The sequence below is a fragment of the Cervus canadensis genome, chromosome 16 (assembly GCF_019320065.1).
Source record: "Cervus canadensis isolate Bull #8, Minnesota chromosome 16, ASM1932006v1, whole genome shotgun sequence".
Taxonomy (NCBI): Eukaryota; Metazoa; Chordata; class Mammalia; order Artiodactyla; family Cervidae; genus Cervus; species Cervus canadensis.
Window position 1 is genome coordinate 52,624,509 of NC_057401.1, and position 17,296 is coordinate 52,641,804.

At 44.2% G+C, this 17,296-nt stretch overlaps 1 protein-coding gene across 1 annotated transcript in view; it reads right to left on the reverse strand.

Moving 5' to 3' along the window:
• BASP1 (brain abundant membrane attached signal protein 1) overlaps positions 1–14,088 on the reverse strand; it is a 52,171-nt gene extending 38,083 nt beyond the window's left edge. Inside the window, exon 1 of the mRNA XM_043488668.1 lies at positions 13,846–14,088. The gene's annotated coding sequence lies outside the window, so the exon portion shown is untranslated. The remainder of the gene's footprint in view (positions 1–13,845) is intronic.
• Positions 14,089–17,296: the final 3,208 nt, after the last annotated feature.

Here is a 17,296-nt window from a genome sequence, read left to right on the forward strand (position 1 = left end):
TTGTTCTACGTGTAACAAAAAGTCATGATAGAAAAGTGTTCAGCATAGGAATGCCATGCTTGCCTTTAGCAGAGTATGACCACAGTAATCGAGGAAAGGCGTAAAAACTTCAACTAGGGTCACAACCTAGTGTAGAGGGGAATGGACGGATATGAGGGGCAATGAGCAGGGAGATGCCATAGACCTTTGTTCGCAGGAAGATCTCGTTTTCTGGAACGAATGGAAGAAGGTGCTATTGACCAGAAACTGAGCACTGACAGAAGACTACAGATGTGGGCTCAAAAACAGATATTGCATAAATTAAAGAGTTAAAAAAAATTCTACAGTAACTCACATTGCAGGTTTTATGAAGAAAATTATTCCTATAAAAGGTATTAAACAGTACCAACTTTCAATTAGTTTAGGGCCGGTGGTTCATCTAGTTTTGTCAAATTGAATTACTATATTCAATTAGACTGTGGCTTAGTGAGGTAATATTTTTATTGCTATAGTTAAACACAACATGACGTGACCCGCAGCTTGAAACAGAAAGGCAATGACTGAATCACTTGAGAGGGCACTTTCAAAAGTCGTAAAGTGTTTTTTGAAAAAGAGCTGCCAAAGTGTTACGTGAAGAGACAGTCACATCCACATTTGTTGAGAATGCCCCCTGAAAGAGTCCCTTCAGTATCGCTACTTGTTTTACTTCTTGGAAAGGCCCCAGAATTCATAAGCCTTGGTTTTTTGGTTATCAAAAACTTCATATATCCCTGACACTCACTTCCCTATCCTCACTGTCCCACTGTATAGAAACCTATCAAAAGTCCAACCATTCTTTCCACATTTGCTTTCTGTTAAAACCTGTATCTTCTAATGTCTTCAAGCTTCCATCCAATAAAACTTGCCCACAGTAAGATTCTTCTGTATCCTGAATCCCTACCAACAAGCATGGATGCTGGTATAGGATTTTAAACTAGCTTACACATCTGGTCAACCCTTCCATCTACATTAAGAAGGGCTCTTGATCAATGCCACTACTGGTAGTTACCTTTTTTCTTTTTATCCCTCCCAGAATACCTCTATTTTAATTTACCCAAGAATAGGTGTCCTTTACAAGACCTGGGCTATGTAAATCCTTCTCGCTTCCTTTATTTACTTGCTGTATTTAGAAATATGGATAACCAATGGAAAAGGCTTCATGCAGAGGAAAAGCATGATCATATAGTTCTGGAATGAAAACAGGCTTCACCACATATTAATGCCTACTGATTGGTGGCAACTGCCTAGAGCACTGTGTCAAGAAGGATTCTGAGGCCTCATCCCACATCTATCCTGAGTACAACAGAGAGAACAGTACCTGCATACACCCTTTGCCATCCCCAGCCCGAGGGAGCCATAGAAGCAGGCTTTGAATTCCACATAGGTTCCACCTTTCCTAGTGATGTGAATCTCAGGGAAATTAACTCCTCTGCATCTCATCTTGTCAAAAGAGAACACTACTCAGGCTTGCCTCACATGGATTTGCAAGGGTTAAACCACAGGCATTGGAAGGACTGATGCTGAAGCTCCAATACTTTCGCCACCTAACGCGAAGAGCTGACTCTCTGGAAAAGACCCTGATGCTGGGAAAGACTGAAGGCGGGAGAAGGGGATGACAGAGGATGAGATGGTTGGATGGCATCACCGACTCAATGGACATGAGTTTGAGCAAACTCCGGGAGATGGTGAAGCACAGGGAAGCCTGGCGTGCTGTAGTCCCTGAGGTCACAAAGAATCAGACTTAGTGACTGAACAACAACAAAACCAGAGGCTCCAGGGTAGCTGATTCTCCCCACCTCCTACATCTTGAGGGCAGGGAACGGGGCACTTTCCTCACTCTAAACCACCTTTCCTGATATGAAATGTTATGAGCTGTGCCTTGCTCTCATTCATATGCTAAAGTTCTAACTTTCTGTACCTCAAAACTTAAGAGGTAAATTATGAGGCCATGGAGGTGGGCCTAAATCCAAGAGAACTGGTGTGTCCTTATACAAAGAGATTGGGACATAGAGAGAGAGAGACACCCGCGGTGCACGCTCAGATAGAAGACCCTATGAGGACACAGCAAGAAGGCAGCCATCCGCAAGACAGGGAGAGACATCTCAAGAGGAAACTGAACTGGTCCACACCTTGACTTTGGCACTGTTGCCTCCAGTCCGGGGCATTCCGTCACGGCGGCCCTAGCAGAGGAACCCAGGAACAAAGTGTCCCAAGGATCTCCAGCGCTCCTCCCCTGCCCCTGCACTGCCTCCTCTCCCCCTCCGGTCTCCTTTTCTCCCTGGAAAACACTAGAAAGAGGGGGCTGGGGCTTAGAAACGAGGTCACCGACTGCTGATCTAGAACAATGCAGTTTTGCTTCCTGTATTGTACTTACCAGAAATCCCGCCCACACAAGGGGAATCCAGACACTCTCAGGAACAGAAAGGAATGGTGTTCCCCTCTCTCCATCCAGAAAACACAGCTGCAAAAATACCCCGTGGAAACTTCCCTCAAGCATAGCCATTTCCTTCTTTTCAGAAGGATTTTCACAAACCTCAGTATTTAATAAGAAATGCTATTTCTCCCAAAGGCCTCTCCCTCTCTCAAGACGGGATGGTTTAGTTAGGGTAGTAGTCAAATGTGTTATCAGAATCAGAATTCAATGGTCATTCTTCTGCAGCCAACTTACACCTCACACTAACTACGGAGCATGTTAGCGATCTAAAACATTTGTTCTAGCAGGTATATCTTCTCTGCCAGGTAAACTACGCAAACAATTGCTAACATGTCAGGGCTTGCTGGTTCGCCATGCTGTGTGCTGCTAACAGTAATTTTATTATATGATGCTAGCTAAATACCCTTAGGGTTTAGGAAATTGAGGAGGTTGGTTTTTAGATATCATCTGCCCCAGATGACACCCTCTTCCAACAGAAATCATGCTCAACTCTATTGGGTTGAGCTTTTCTTCATTCCACTTGTAACAGCAGTAACATTTTTTGCATATTACATCATTCTGGACTTCTTTACCCTTTATCTGGGATCCTTGGCTATCTCATTACAGATATGACAAAGGATACTCCTTAAGTAGTATGCCTAGCAAAAGGGATCACTAACAGGAAAGACACATGCAAGTGGTCACTCTTGGACATAAAGAAGGCAAGTTAAAGGTGGCAGCGTGTGGACAAATCCTAATTTAACTGGGGACAAACCCTAGTTTGCCAACTGATCCCTCTAACCACCATGTCTCCCCTTGACATGGAAATATTTGTTGCTGGAAATAAGGATACGGTCATAGAATGTATTACTACTGACAACGTTAACGTAAAACCATGTGATACTTTTCAGGCAGGAAAGGACCAATTAACATGGTTGGGTGAGGCAGAGACATGAGAAGCTTGGTGACCTTCAGACTTCAGTAGTCAATTAAACATCATAGCTTAGAAACATTACAAAACTCCTTTCCCATTTAGAACTACAACTCTTACCTTAGTGAAAATATGTGTCATAACCCCATCATGCAGTTGTTTCTCTCTGCACTGTAGCCAGTTGAGTTCTCCTAGGAGGACCTCTTGTACCCACCCACCCAGGAGACTTTAGTATAAATGAAATGAAAGCTAAGCTCTCTGGAATGCAGAAGCAAAGCCAGTTAGAACAGAAAGGGTGGAGGCTAAGTGGAGTGAGCTATTGGTTCTGTCTCTTATACCAATGAAACTTTCAATGAGACTTTTCCTTAGTCGACCACTGGATTAGGTAATGGAGAAGGGTGATACTCAGATGTGAGTCACATGTAGAAACACAAATGGAGGAAACCATCAACCTTGTGTTAACAACCTGTGGGAGACCATTGCTACAAACACTTGTTACTATTTGTCTGAAAACCACACAGGAGAAATTCTGCAACCAGGTTTCTGAAGTCCAGCTGGGTGAGCCCTGGGAATTCAAAGCTTGAAGTCTCAACAAAAGATGACCAGGGTTACTGAGAAACTCTAGCGCTGTAATAACCTCTGGTCAATTGTATTCACTGAGGCTGGGCGATCACAAGACTCTGTAAGAGCTATTGTCACCACTAATTGTTAATCGAAACTCTTTTTTTCTTCCTTAGGAAAATGAGTCATGCGAATTAGATTCCAGAACACCTCATTTAATCAATCTTTAGTGAATACCCAAGTGGTCATATAATCTCACCCTGCCTTCTGGATGGAATACAGGATAAAGGAGGAAAGCCATCTCAAATCTCTCCATCTGTAAGTCACTGATTTCTCTAGATTTTCCTTTTTCCCAATAGTCTTAAACATGCCTAATGCAAACTCAGATGCTCTTATCCCATGTTGAAACAGCTGAGAATATTCATAAAGGTCAGAGTCAGCAAATATTCTACAGCCCTATAGTTTCCAAGACAAGCTCAGAGAGGCTTAAAACAGGACTGTGGGAAGATCCAGTGATTCCAAGGAAATCTGGATGTCCTCAGAGGCACTGTATGGTTGTTATTGCTTTCTCTTTTGATATACTATTTCCCCAAGTAGATCCTGTTACTGTTTAACTTGGCTATTATATTAGTCTATTGGCAATGGTGTTTTGACTGGCCACCATCAGGTAAATGATGTGGGTCTTTTCAAAATTAGTTGGCCAAGCAATCTAGGATATTCATAATTTAGAAAGCTTAACCAGGAGAAGCTGTTCTCTGATATCCTTTGCTTCAAAAACTTAAAAAAAAAAAGGTTTTAATTTGGCTTTATTTAAGAAATATGTCCATTTCTGAACCTGCAAAACTATAATAATTTAAAAGCATTATCAAAATTGCAAAGTCACTTGTTTATTGCAGGGCTCCCTGGGGAAAAAATATAAATTTATCTAAGACTCATTCTCTACTTACTGAAATGTCTAAACAGATTGTTTTAAATATGAATTTGAACTCTCTTATCTAAAAATAAACTTATCATAGCTTCTCCAAATACAAATGCACAGTTTACATTGCTGAAATTCATTTCAAACATCTGAATATTAAGCTTTACCAACTGTTTTAACAACTTAAGTACTTCAGTTTCATATTTTAATGACTACTTCAGAAAGTTACTGCCCTTTTAAATCCTATAAATCATCCCAAATACCACAAATGATCATTCTGATCATTCTAAAGAAAAAGATCAAACCTCATGTTTCATGCAGCTCTTGAGCCAGTAAACCAGACCAGACTGTGTCTGTGTGTGCTAAGCCGCTTTGTCCGACTCTTTGCGACCCTATTGACTGTAGCCTACCAGGCTCCTCTGTCCACGGAATTCTCCAAGTAAGAATACTGGGCTGGGTTGTCATGCCCTCCTCCAGGGAATCTTCCTGACCCAGAGATCAAACCCACTGTCTTCTATGTATCTTGCATTGGCAGGCAGGTTCAGTACCATTAGCGCCACCTGGGAAGCCCAGATAACTCTAGGAATGGACAGAAAAACTCATGTCCATCTCTACAATACTGTGCAAAATGGATCTTCCAAGAGATTCTGGAGCATTTCTAGGGCTTAATGCTTCACTGCTCTGCTCACTCCACAGCCCCCAAATTAGTCTAAAACCAACTGGCTTTCTTTTCAAACTCCTACCCTCCATCTGCAGGCTCCAAACCCTGCAACATTTGTTTATTTTAGGAGAGAAACAAAGATACGACACAAAAATTTAGTCTTCTGGGCAAAATTATTTTAACGCATGCCATAAATTCTTCAGTCTCTGAAGGAAACCACACGCCTATAATAAGAAGAAAGTGGAGAAGATGGCATGTAGAAAAAGCAGCAGCAGGCAGTAAGCACATGTGGTGTTACTGAGAAGGCAGAACTGGTTCTCTGCTGGAGAGAACACCGGATCAGGACCGGATTTTCAAGAACTGTTATCAGGGACTTCCCTGGTGGTCCAGCGGTTAAGACTCCCCCTTTCAATGCACAAGGTGTGGGTTCCATCCCTGGTTGGGGAACTAAGATCCCTTGAGGGTCAAAAACCCAAAACATAAAAAAACAGAAGTAATACTGCTAACAAATTCAATAAAGACTTAAAAAAAAAAAAAAAAAACCAAAACTGGTATCAGAGTCAAAGAAAGGAAGGAGTTTTTTTCTTAAGTTGAAGACAGTAAGAGTTTGACTCAATTAGACTGAAAGGAGGGCTGGTAGGAATGGAGCTTTAGCGGGAAATAACCTGGGTTTCCACTTGGCCACTAACCAGCTCATGGGACTGTGACTAAGTCACTTACATTTCTAAGGTCCTCTGAGTTCCAAAAGAAGTGTTTTAGTGATGAGCTTACAATTCTTCTGTTAGGATGACACAAGAATTTACAAAAGACTGAGGTTGCATTGATAATTAGGAGAGTATTTAAATCCAGCCACCGACTTTGTGTAAATGAATCCTGCATGTAGGCAGAGTGAAAATGGGGTCATGAATTTAGGACTTGGTTTATTTCTAATCAGCCAACTACAGAGCTGAAAGAGGGCTGACTAGTGTCTCTGATTAGTATTTCAAAAGTAGAATTACAGGTAAGATATTTGAGTGATTACTTCCACCTGTAAAGTGCCACGAGGCCATTTCTCTATAGTCCTCAAAAGCGGCCTTTATCATCGTCATCCCAGAAAAAGAGATGACTTAAAAGACATCAGCCCATATTCACACAACAGGAAGCATTTCTAATCTAGAGGCCACTAAATGTATTTATCGATTAAATATTTATTAGACAGTGTATCTCTTCTAAGATAATTTTTCAAAGAAGCTAGCACAACTCTCTCTAAATGAATATTGAAGAGGTTAATGTGTTATAATATATTATCCATTTTATCCCAAGTGTCCACATTATATGAGATAAAATAGCCAAGGCTTATGGGAAAAAGCAGCATTGGCCAGCAGAATAGGACTATTAGACATGGGCCAAATTCTATTAATTTCTGTTAGCCCTAGGATCTTATGTACATTATTTAACCCTCTATTTTTTTTTTTCATTTATTCATAGGTAAAATGCCTCTTACAATTTGTTTGAGGGGATAAATTTCAGTTAGAGCATAAGACACATAATAGTCAATAGATGTCCAATTTCATCCCTTAACTTCTCCAGATTTATAAGGAAAAAAAAAAAAAAAAACACCTTTGATGGAGGAAATTTCTTCTATGTTACACTTACCATACCCAAAACCACTTTCCCACAGTGGATACCTGACAAATTAATTTCCCTCCTGATTCCATAAGATTCAAAATCCTGTTTAAAGAAACTATTAGAAAAATAATTTAACCAAAATGAAAATGATTTTACCTTCACTCAACAGCAAAGCCCAGTGTCCAGAAGGCCAAAGATGAATCACTTAGGCAGATCCCTGAATTAAATGCCTGAAAACTCAAATTCCAGGATGAACCATCTCAAATACCCGAAAGGCCAAAGAACTTCCTTTTTTTGTTTTTTTGTCAGTGATTAAGGTTGCCAGGGGGATAATTATTTCCAGAGATTTTGTCAACAGGTAACAATACCTTCACATCCCTGAATAAGACAAGCTTTGGTTCTACTCCCGGTGTGGGTGGTGGGGATGTGGAACTGTGTCCTCAGGATTTTAAATATCTACATTGGTTTTTACCAATCTTTGTACTAATGACTAAGGCACTCCTTTCAGATGCTAATGAATGCCCCTTGATTCAGGACACCACAAAGCCAAGTCTTTTCAGGTTATGAATGAATTGTGTCTACACCCCAGGTCATCCAGTGGAGTCCAGATCAAAACAGAGAGCCTTTCTCTGAAGATCTCCAATGGAGTGGGTTGTCACATCTTTCTTCAGGGGATCTTCCTGACCCAGGGATCAAACCTGGGTCTTCTGCATTACAGGCAGACTCTTTACCATCTGAGTCACCAGGGCCTTTAAGTTCCAAGGACTTCCACAGTATTGTTTTCCATTGTAATACTCATCAATATGGGGGCTGGGCTCGTATGAATCGACCCACTCTGGACTTTTAAAACTAATACAAGTGTCTTGGCAACAACTACAAGGTATCAGAGCTGCATTTGGAGGCTTTTCTAAACCAGATTTCTATGTTCTACCAACTCCTGTCCAAGGTACCCTCACCAGACCTTCTTGCAATAATAACCTTTGAAATAAGAATACAGAGGATGAAATAAAGAAAGCTGGTCCTCTCACCACTTCACAGTGAATGTGCATTATAAAGGTACACAGTATGTGTGAGGCATTCTCCTGTTTGGTTACTTGATCTTTACAGAAACTTTATATTGTAACCTTCATTTTACAGATGAGAATTGAAGCACAGAGAAGTTAAGCAATTTGACAAATGTCACACAGCTAGTAAATGGCTGAAATGAAATTCTTACGTCATCCAAAATGATTAAGAAAATAAACCAATTCAAAAACAAGTTTAGAAAGTGTCTTAAGTGATAAGAAGGAAATGTGGAACTACTTGGCCTTCCCTACTGAACACCATTTTCTTATATAATCTTGAAATGTGTCCTTATGACCTGGGTCCCTGTGGTGCTTGCAGATGGCTTCCATTTCAAAGACTCTAAAGCTTTCAGGAATTTATTCCTAGACTTCGAGGCATGCTCAATTACAACCTCCCCTATCTGACTTCCTTGGCTAGTCAAAAAAACTCTGCTTTCCCTGTTTTTGTTCAAAAACATCTACTGCCTTTGGAAAGGCTGATTTTTAATGTTACTTAAACCCTTAAACCCTTAGGGTGCAGAAGAAGAAAAATATACTATGAGATTCTGCATCCACGTCATCCCATTTCTGAGTTCCAGAACAAAGAAGAGAATGCCGTTTAATCACTTTGCTTCCTAGGCTTGTGTCTTTTCAAAATTACAATTTAACTATCCACTGGTATGGCTCAGAGGTTAAAGCAGCTGCCTGCAATGCGGGAGACCCAGGTTGGATCCCTGGGTCGGGAAGATCCCCTGGAGAAGGAAATGGCAACCCACTCCAGTATTCTTGCCTGAAGAATCCCATGGACAGAGGAGCCTGGCAGGCTACAGTCCACGGGGTCGCAGAGTCGACACAACTGAGCCACTTCACTTCACTTCACTTCACTTCAAGATCTATATGATTATCATTTACTTCTGATAAGGTTTACTGGACATTTTCTTCTTACGTAACACTTACCTAGATGTCTGTCTTGATAGCAGGGGAGGGGATGGTATTTAACAAAATCTTTCGGCAGGCTGGGAACTTCTGTGGTTTTAAGGCCACCCCTGTATTTTCTCAAAAGAATTGAAATGCCATGTCTTGAGTTATGTAGGCAGCCGTGGGAAATTCAGTGAGGGTGGCCATTCTGGCGTCATTCATCCCACATGGGAGCAAACTCCCATACGGTGTCTCACAGAGTTTCAAATATGTATCTCCATGAGGTCTGAAATATCCTATTTCTCACTGAATATACTGAAACCCTCAGGTCTTAATCAGCATGGAACAAAAACATAGCTCAATATACAGAAATCAGTTACTGATATCAATCACACCAATAACTGTGTTGAAAATGCAGACTGAGAGGTCCAGGGGCCCGGAAGAGCCAGCCACTGTACTTACACCCTTTTCAGACACGTGTGATCCTTTTTATAGCCTAAAATTAAGAATTATTACTCCAGTTTTACAATTGGATAAAATGAAATTCAGAGCAGTTTGAAGCAATTTGGTCAAAGCGGCCCAGCAAGTGCCTAGAGATTTTTCAAACTGACTCTCCTTTCGACTACACCCTAGAAAAACCCCCCCATTAAGAATATTTTCTCTCTAAAAAACATTCGGGCTATTCACAGCCTGGCTTATTTCCTGATACTAATCCACCAGACTTAAGCTGCAAAGTAAAGTTCCCATTGCATTGTATTACCCAAAGTCTTAAGAGTCAGAATAAATGGAAAAGATTCAATGAGTTAGGAAAACTTGATAAAACAACAGATTCCGCTCCCACCCCCCCACCTACCTCCAGAACTTCAACTCATATACAAGCTCAGTTTTACCTCCACAGTACCTGGCTTCCAGTTTACCAACTAAAATGATCATCAAGATGTTAATCTTTTGATAGAGGACATAAAGTAGTAGGTTAAAACTACATATTAGAAAGATAAAGACCTAAGCAATTCAGAACATCTCTTTCAACAGAATCAGACACCAAAGGAAATCAATTGCTTTTGATGAACAATAGTGAGCAGGCCTCTTTTTAAATATTTTCGAAACAAAATTTTACAAACAATAACAAAAATAAGGCAGAGCAACTTGATAAATCTTTTGTCTAGTATAAGCATTTGTTTATTACAGCTTTTAAAATGCTTTCATGTGAATGTTTAAAACCCTAAATGAACACGCTAATTTAAGATGCTCAATGCAACCTATTTATTTCAGGGGTACACTGGTAAAAATTGGAAATGAGCATCTTAGTAGACTAGGTAGGCTCTCCCTTCAATATACATACTGAGAAAAACAGAAAACTGATTATTTTCCAAAGACCAACATGAAGCACCATAAAATGATATTCTGTACCAACTATTTTGTTTCATATCAGTATTAAAATTTATTTTGTAACATGAGTATATATATATATATACAAATTGTGTGTGTGTGATATACATACGTATATACCTGGCACTTTACTTTCCTTAAAAATGGTTTTGGATTTTGGTGATTTTTTACAAAATTACAGTGAATATTGCAGACATCTATTTAACAGTGACCAAATCTAAGTTTTTCATACTCCCCTTATCTTGACCGTGAAATGAAAATGGTTTGAAATTGTCCTTAATATGAAAAAATTTAAAAGACAAAAATTAACAAGACAGAATACGTCACACCTTAGATTATAATACGGTTTGTTCTAGTAAATCCAGGAAGACTGCAAGGGATGCCTCCACAGATAAGGACCCAGAGCCCTGTATGACTCTTCCATTCAAATTAATGTTCAAATTAGGGTGGTCTGTGGGGAGAAAAGGTTCTCTTCTGCCTGCATAATGAGAGCAAGTGCATCAGTTAAGGCGAGATAGGCCACTGGCGCCACTGATAACACAGTCATTGTTGGCGCATTTTGTCAAAAGGCTCAGCTCCCTTTCTCCACCTGCTAAAGCTTGCCAAAAAGCTAGCCGGGTAAAAGAATAAGGTAACCGATCATTTATAATTCAATTTAAAAACTGTCTTGCTCAAAAACCTGAGACTCATCGAATTGGGGGCATATTGGTATATATTTGTTATTGCATGTGATCTATTCTCCGACTCACCCGTTCCTCAAAAACATAACCTAAAGAAAAAAATCCCTACCTCTAGCCCTCTAAACTCTAAAAAATCCACCCAATACTATGGAGGCCAGTGGATAGCAGGCGGCTACCCTCCATATCAAATAAAGGTCCTGATACATTCAACTTGATCAATATCAAGTTTTATTAACAGGAACAAAAGAGATAATTTCCATTTTCCTGCCACGTGTTGTTTTACCAGGGTGTACTGAGAATACTAAAGCATAAAATTCTTTCAAGTGTAATGTACCACGGCAAAAATATAATTATTTAGCTCCGTTTTATACACAACAGTTAAGTCTCTTTTTAGTTGGTAGAACAAACTGGCCCAAAAAGAGGCCATAGTCTGCATCACTGGGAAGAAAATCAGTCATCAACCATCAAATGTGTGTGTGTATGCCCATATATATGTATATGGCGACATATCGATATACATGGAAAAGAAAAATTAAGAACTTAATAGACCATCTTCACCCCAGCAGCCCCATCTGCCTTCTTCCTCCCCTACCAGTGGTTTCCATCTCCATGGAGTTCTTCTTGGATTTTCCTAATGAAACAATGAGGTAGGAATCAAAAGAAAATAGCGTTAGGATCCTGACAAAGTAACCATTTTCTCAGCTCTGGGTTTTGTAGGCCCTCTTATTCGAATAAATGCCAAATGTCTTAATTTTTCCCCAGTAGTGACACTAGGGGCAAGACCCACTGTCATTTTCGAGACCAATGTCCCTTCATCAAATGGCCAGCAGCAAAAATCTTTCAGACAAATGGTTAACTGATGCAAATTAATAGGGCCACCATCACTGCAGTGCGATATGTTACAGGAAAAAGAACAATGAACCGCACGAGAAAGGAAAAGAGCAGTGTTCGGTTACAAAAACATTAAACCCCAGTTTGCCCTCAGCATCAAGGCTAATATTTTTCATCAACTGAAACAGCTAAGAAGGCAAAAGATGAGATTGCCTGGGAGAGAAATATACGCACGGGGGGGGGGGGAGGGGAACTGTCATCTGTATCCAAGGGTTTCACGCAACATTTAGGGCAAACGCCTTTGTTCCTGGGCTTGGGAAGGGAGTGGGTGGGTGGGTGATGGAGGGATCAGATGGGTCGGCCCGGGCCCTCCACACCCTGCTCTCCGGCGCATGCGCGAGGCCAAGACAAAGGAATAGGTAATTACAGTCCGGATTCATTCATTTTGCCCGCAGTACTGAGGTCGGTGAGCTCAGGATGTAATCCCTGCGAGGCTGATCCACACCCCTAGAGCAGGAAGACCACCTCTATGCCAGTGTTTGATTTTAACCTGCCGCAGATATGCTAGTGGCCTCGCGGCAGACCGAGGCGTGGTTGTCAATCCTGTTCTAGGTACTAAAAAATGTACCCGTGTGCGCTGCGTTATTTTAAGCAGGGTGAAAATTACACAGGCAAAGACTGTTCACGGAGTTCGTTTCAAGGCGGAAATGTCTCTTGAGGAAGCAGATAAGGAGCCCAGCCAAGCGTTCGATGAATATTCATGAAAAGAATGCGGTTTGTAGCCACGCATTATGTGTGCGCTCGGATCCAAGGATTCTGCAATTTTTATTCTTTGGGGAAGCGGGGAGGAGGCGATTGGGCGAAGAAGGGGGAACAGGGGCCAGGCGTCGGGTTTCAGTGTTAGCGCTTTAGGCAAAACCTACTAAACCCCAAATCTTCGCCCCCGGCCGGGCTGGGCGGCAAGGGCCGCGGGCTGTCAGGTTCAAGCTCACACCCTCCGGGCCAGGGCCGCCAGTGAAGGCGCCCAGCGCATTCTCCGAATTGAGTGCCGGAGACAAGGAAACGTTCAGATGCAGCCCACAGGTTAATGGCAAGGCAGCTCGGCCCGGTCCGGGGCTGGGGCTCTGATCGGCTCAGTGGTGCTTCGGAAGGCACGCTGTCGTGTGAACCTCGCATTCCTCGGCCACCCCAAGCCAAGATTCAGGAGTTCCAGCGGCCAAGGAAGCCCATTTGCTGAACCAAAAAGCCACCTCCTTCCTTCTGATCACACCACGTCCCCCCGTATCCCTTCTCCCCCTTACACTCCCGCCCCACCCCACCCCCACCCTTCGTCTTCTGCCGCTGCGACCCCCGCACCCAGCGCCTTCTTCCAGGCGGTGAGCCGCGAGGGTGACAGCCTCTCCCACCAGACTCACAAAACCGTCTCTTCGGGACTCAGTGCACCGCAAGGGCTTCACGTTCGGCAATCTCCTGCTGCATTAGCAGCTTTCCTCCCGCTACCCACCACCAACTCCGCTTAGCAGGCTCACCAGCCCCCATCCCCCCAGCCTCCCCACCCTGCGAGTGGCTGCAGCCATCCACCTCGGGGGGCCGCCCCCCCATCTCCCCAGTTCCCCGCGACGCGACGGAGCCCTCCCCGAGGGATCACCCCCCACGACCAGCGCCGTCTAATCGGGGGCCCCGCACCACTCCCCCTCCCCACACCCCCCATCCCGGGCCGCGGCGCCGAGAGAGAACAAAGGGCCTCGGGGGCGGGTGCAGAGGGGGAAAGAAGGGGGGTGGCGGTGGGGGGAGAAGGAAGCGGAGGCCCCCGGGGTGGCCGGCACCCTGGGTCCGCGGCGGCTGCGGGGGCCACCGGGGTGCGCCTCCTTACCGGGTCTGGGTGCCTGTGGCCGCCCCGAGGTGATCGCGGTGCCGCGGAGGGGCCCGGGTCGCTGGGCGTCGTCCGGCCGGGTGCCTGGCCGCTAGGCGGGAGGCTCTCTCCGCGGCTCGACGGCGGGGAGCCCGGAGAGAGGAGCGAGCTGTCGCGCTGCTGCCGCCGCCGCCCTCGCCGCTGCCGCTACTGCCCTCGCCGCCGCCGCCGCAGCCTCTGCATTTCTCGCGCGCGCGCTCCCCCTCCCCTTCCTGCCCTGCGCCCTCCCCCCGCGCGCCCGCCTGCCCCGCCCCCGCGCGCCCCGCCCCCCGCTCGCCCCGCCCCGCCCCTCCCTCTGGGGGCCCCGCCCGCCTTCCATCCGCTCCCCTCGGTCCCCCAGCCCCGCCGGCCCGGGTACCCCCGCCTCCCTTCTCCTTCAAAGGGCTGGTTCCCCTCCTCGCCCCCTCCCCTTCCCTCCATCCCCGGGCCCCTCCTGCCTTCCTAGCCCACTCCCAACCCACCTCCCCTCCACTCCTCTCCAGTCGCTGGCCCCCCACCCCCGTCGGCTCCCCTCCCCCCGCAGCGCCGGCGATGTTTGGGGCACACACACACACAGTCTCGCTCTCCAATGCGCCCCCCTTTCTCTCTGTCTATTCTGTTTGGAACGGTTGGGTAAGAAGGGCTCGGGCTCTCGCTCAGACCTTGAGGGGTCGCCTCGAGGTGGTCCTGACGCCCCCTGCCCCTTGCTACCCTTTCTCAGCATCCCACCCGAACGCTCGCGACGTCCGGCTGAAATTCTGATACTCGGGCGGGCAGTGAGGTTCGGGGAGGGAGTTGACCTGGTGGCTCCCTTCAGCCCGTCAGGACCGACGCCCGAGGGTGGACAGTGTTCTCCCGGGGCAGGCGCGTCTGGGCGGCGCCCGGGTGCCCCGAGTGTGCTGCGCCCCGGCAGGCTGCGGCTTTGGACCAGCGCGGCGCGGAGGTCCAGGCGGCCAGGCTCGCGGCATCGCCCCTGCGAGGATGGTCTCAGGACTTGGGAGAAGAAGGAGGGAAGACCAGAGTCCTAGGCACGGAGCCGTCGGGTTTTTGGTTTTGTTTTGTTTTGTTTTTTGATGTCTGTGCTTTAACGGAGGCACCAGTTCTCAGGAAGAGCGAGTTAGCCGAGACTAGCCGCACAGTGCCAGCTCAGAAACGCACAGGTCAAAACCATGGCCAACTGCGGAGTGTGGGGTGTCCCGGCGGGGGCGGGCGGGTGCTGCCACTTTATCACAGGAATACAAAATAACCACCAGGGTGGGGATATGTGCTCACCTTGCTTATCAGTTGGTCAGAAGCAAATGAGAAAAATAACGTAACACGACATCGCTTAGAACGGTATAGCTCTTTTCATTAGACAAAAGCCAATTTTACCCTTCCTGCAAAACCCTTCTGAGGCTTTGGAACTTTCATTTGCGGCATTTGCGCGCCCTCTGGCGGTATCTGGATTGCTTTCCGGCTCGCCCACATCGCAGCAAAGAAAACCAAAGTATGCTGCTGCTGCTTCTCCAGGATGGTTCTGCCCTCTTGACCTGGGCGAGGATTCGAGGATAGGAATGTTATCCAAAGCCGGAATGACATAGTGTAACCATATGTTACAAGGAGGCAGACGCCAAAGGCAAGTGCATCCGCATTCAAGTGGGAAAAGGTAAGTCCATTTTCGATTAACAAAGAAAAAACTTACCAGAATTTAATTGCTATATTTAAATTAAGCTGGGTGACAGTATGAACCCCATACAAGCCTCGAAGTTTTGCAGTGGAACAAGGCTCCCCGACTGTACTGATATTTACAGTTTATACGGGCCACGCCAAATTGGACAAAGGCGTGAAAGCTGGAAATGTTCACCTATGAAAGCCAAAGGGGCAAGGGAATTTTGCTGTCTTTTTCATTTTTTTCTTTTGTCTGTTTCCCATTTAAATGAAATAACGAAGTGTGTGTGTGCGCGCTCAGTCGCTAAGTCGTGTCCAACTCTTTTCGACCCTTGGACTGTAGCCTACCAGGCTCCTCTGTCCACGGAGTATTCCAGGCAAGAATACTGGAGTGGGTTGTCATTTCCTCCTCCTAGGGGATCTTCCTGACCCAGGGATCGAACCAACATCTCCTGCAGCTTCCGTATTCACAGGAGGATTCTTTATCACTGAGCCAAAGAAGTAAAATATAGTACAAAAACAGGGAAGCAAATTACAAATAAAAGCATTTTATTTATTTGAACATAAGTGTTCAATAATTTTCTATGTTCAGTGTATGGCCCTCATTCCAGCACATTATTTATGAAGTTAGATGTAGGGTTACTCAGTCTCCTGTTTTGGACAGATAGTTTTCTGATGGAGGTGGGTATTGGGTGGATCTGTCCAGTGTACTGTAGGTTGTTCATCATCACTATTGACCTCTATCCATCCACTAGTTACCAGTAACACACACACATATCACTCCCCCCGCCCCCTCCGCCCCACCACCACTTGTGACAGGCAAAATGTCTCCAGACATTGCCAAACGTCCCCTGGGAGGCAAAAACCCCTCCAGGCTGAAAACTATTGGGCTATAATTTTTTTTGAACTGTTATGAGCAAGTCTTTAAGTTTTAACCCTATTCAATTAAATGAGCATTTACAATTTTATGCTCAAAACATGTACTGAATATATTTGTTAGGGTATCTGCAGAGTTATTTCATTTAGCATTCAGTTTTTATCCCTGTGATCTTCCAGTCATGTAAACTCATCCCAAAATGAGTAAATATACATTCCTATTGTGTTTGCGTGGTGAGTCTTTGAGTGTTATCTTCTATCTTTTCCTTTTTCAATTAAAAAAAAAAAACCCTAACAATTAATGTTTGGTACTTTCAGTGCTCCTAGCTAAATTTTCATGCTGAAGAAAACAAGCCTTTCAAAGGTGTAGTTAGAATATAGATCACAGGTTACCATAGAAACGGGAGGCAAAAGCTTACATCAGTGAGACTTCAGGTCTCCTCAGTTTTGTCTTCCATCAGATTTGTTTATTTAAAAGATTTTTAAAGGAATTCTTCTTTAATGAATTAATGATGTAACTGGCTGATAGGGCTATTAATCTTAAGAATGAATATTTTCCAGTATTTATAGATATGCACCATGTAGTACCCAACATGCTATATCTGTTATATCCCCATACATTATAAAATCCAATTTGTTGATGTTTTTAGTCTCATTTTTAGTTGTTTATCTAACATCTTACATTTTTAAGATGCATGCTCTTGAAAAGTTGTTTTTATTTTTTTTTAAACCCACACTTAGGGAATTAATGACTAAGCAATTTAAAGCTCTGCAGTTCAGAAAATTGTTAATGTAAAGTACTATGGATGCCACTAGCTGTTTAGATTATAGACGAATTAACTTGGAAGTAGATGTTAAAGGTGCAGTTTATGACAAAAGTAATTAATTTTCAACATTATATTCATGAAAC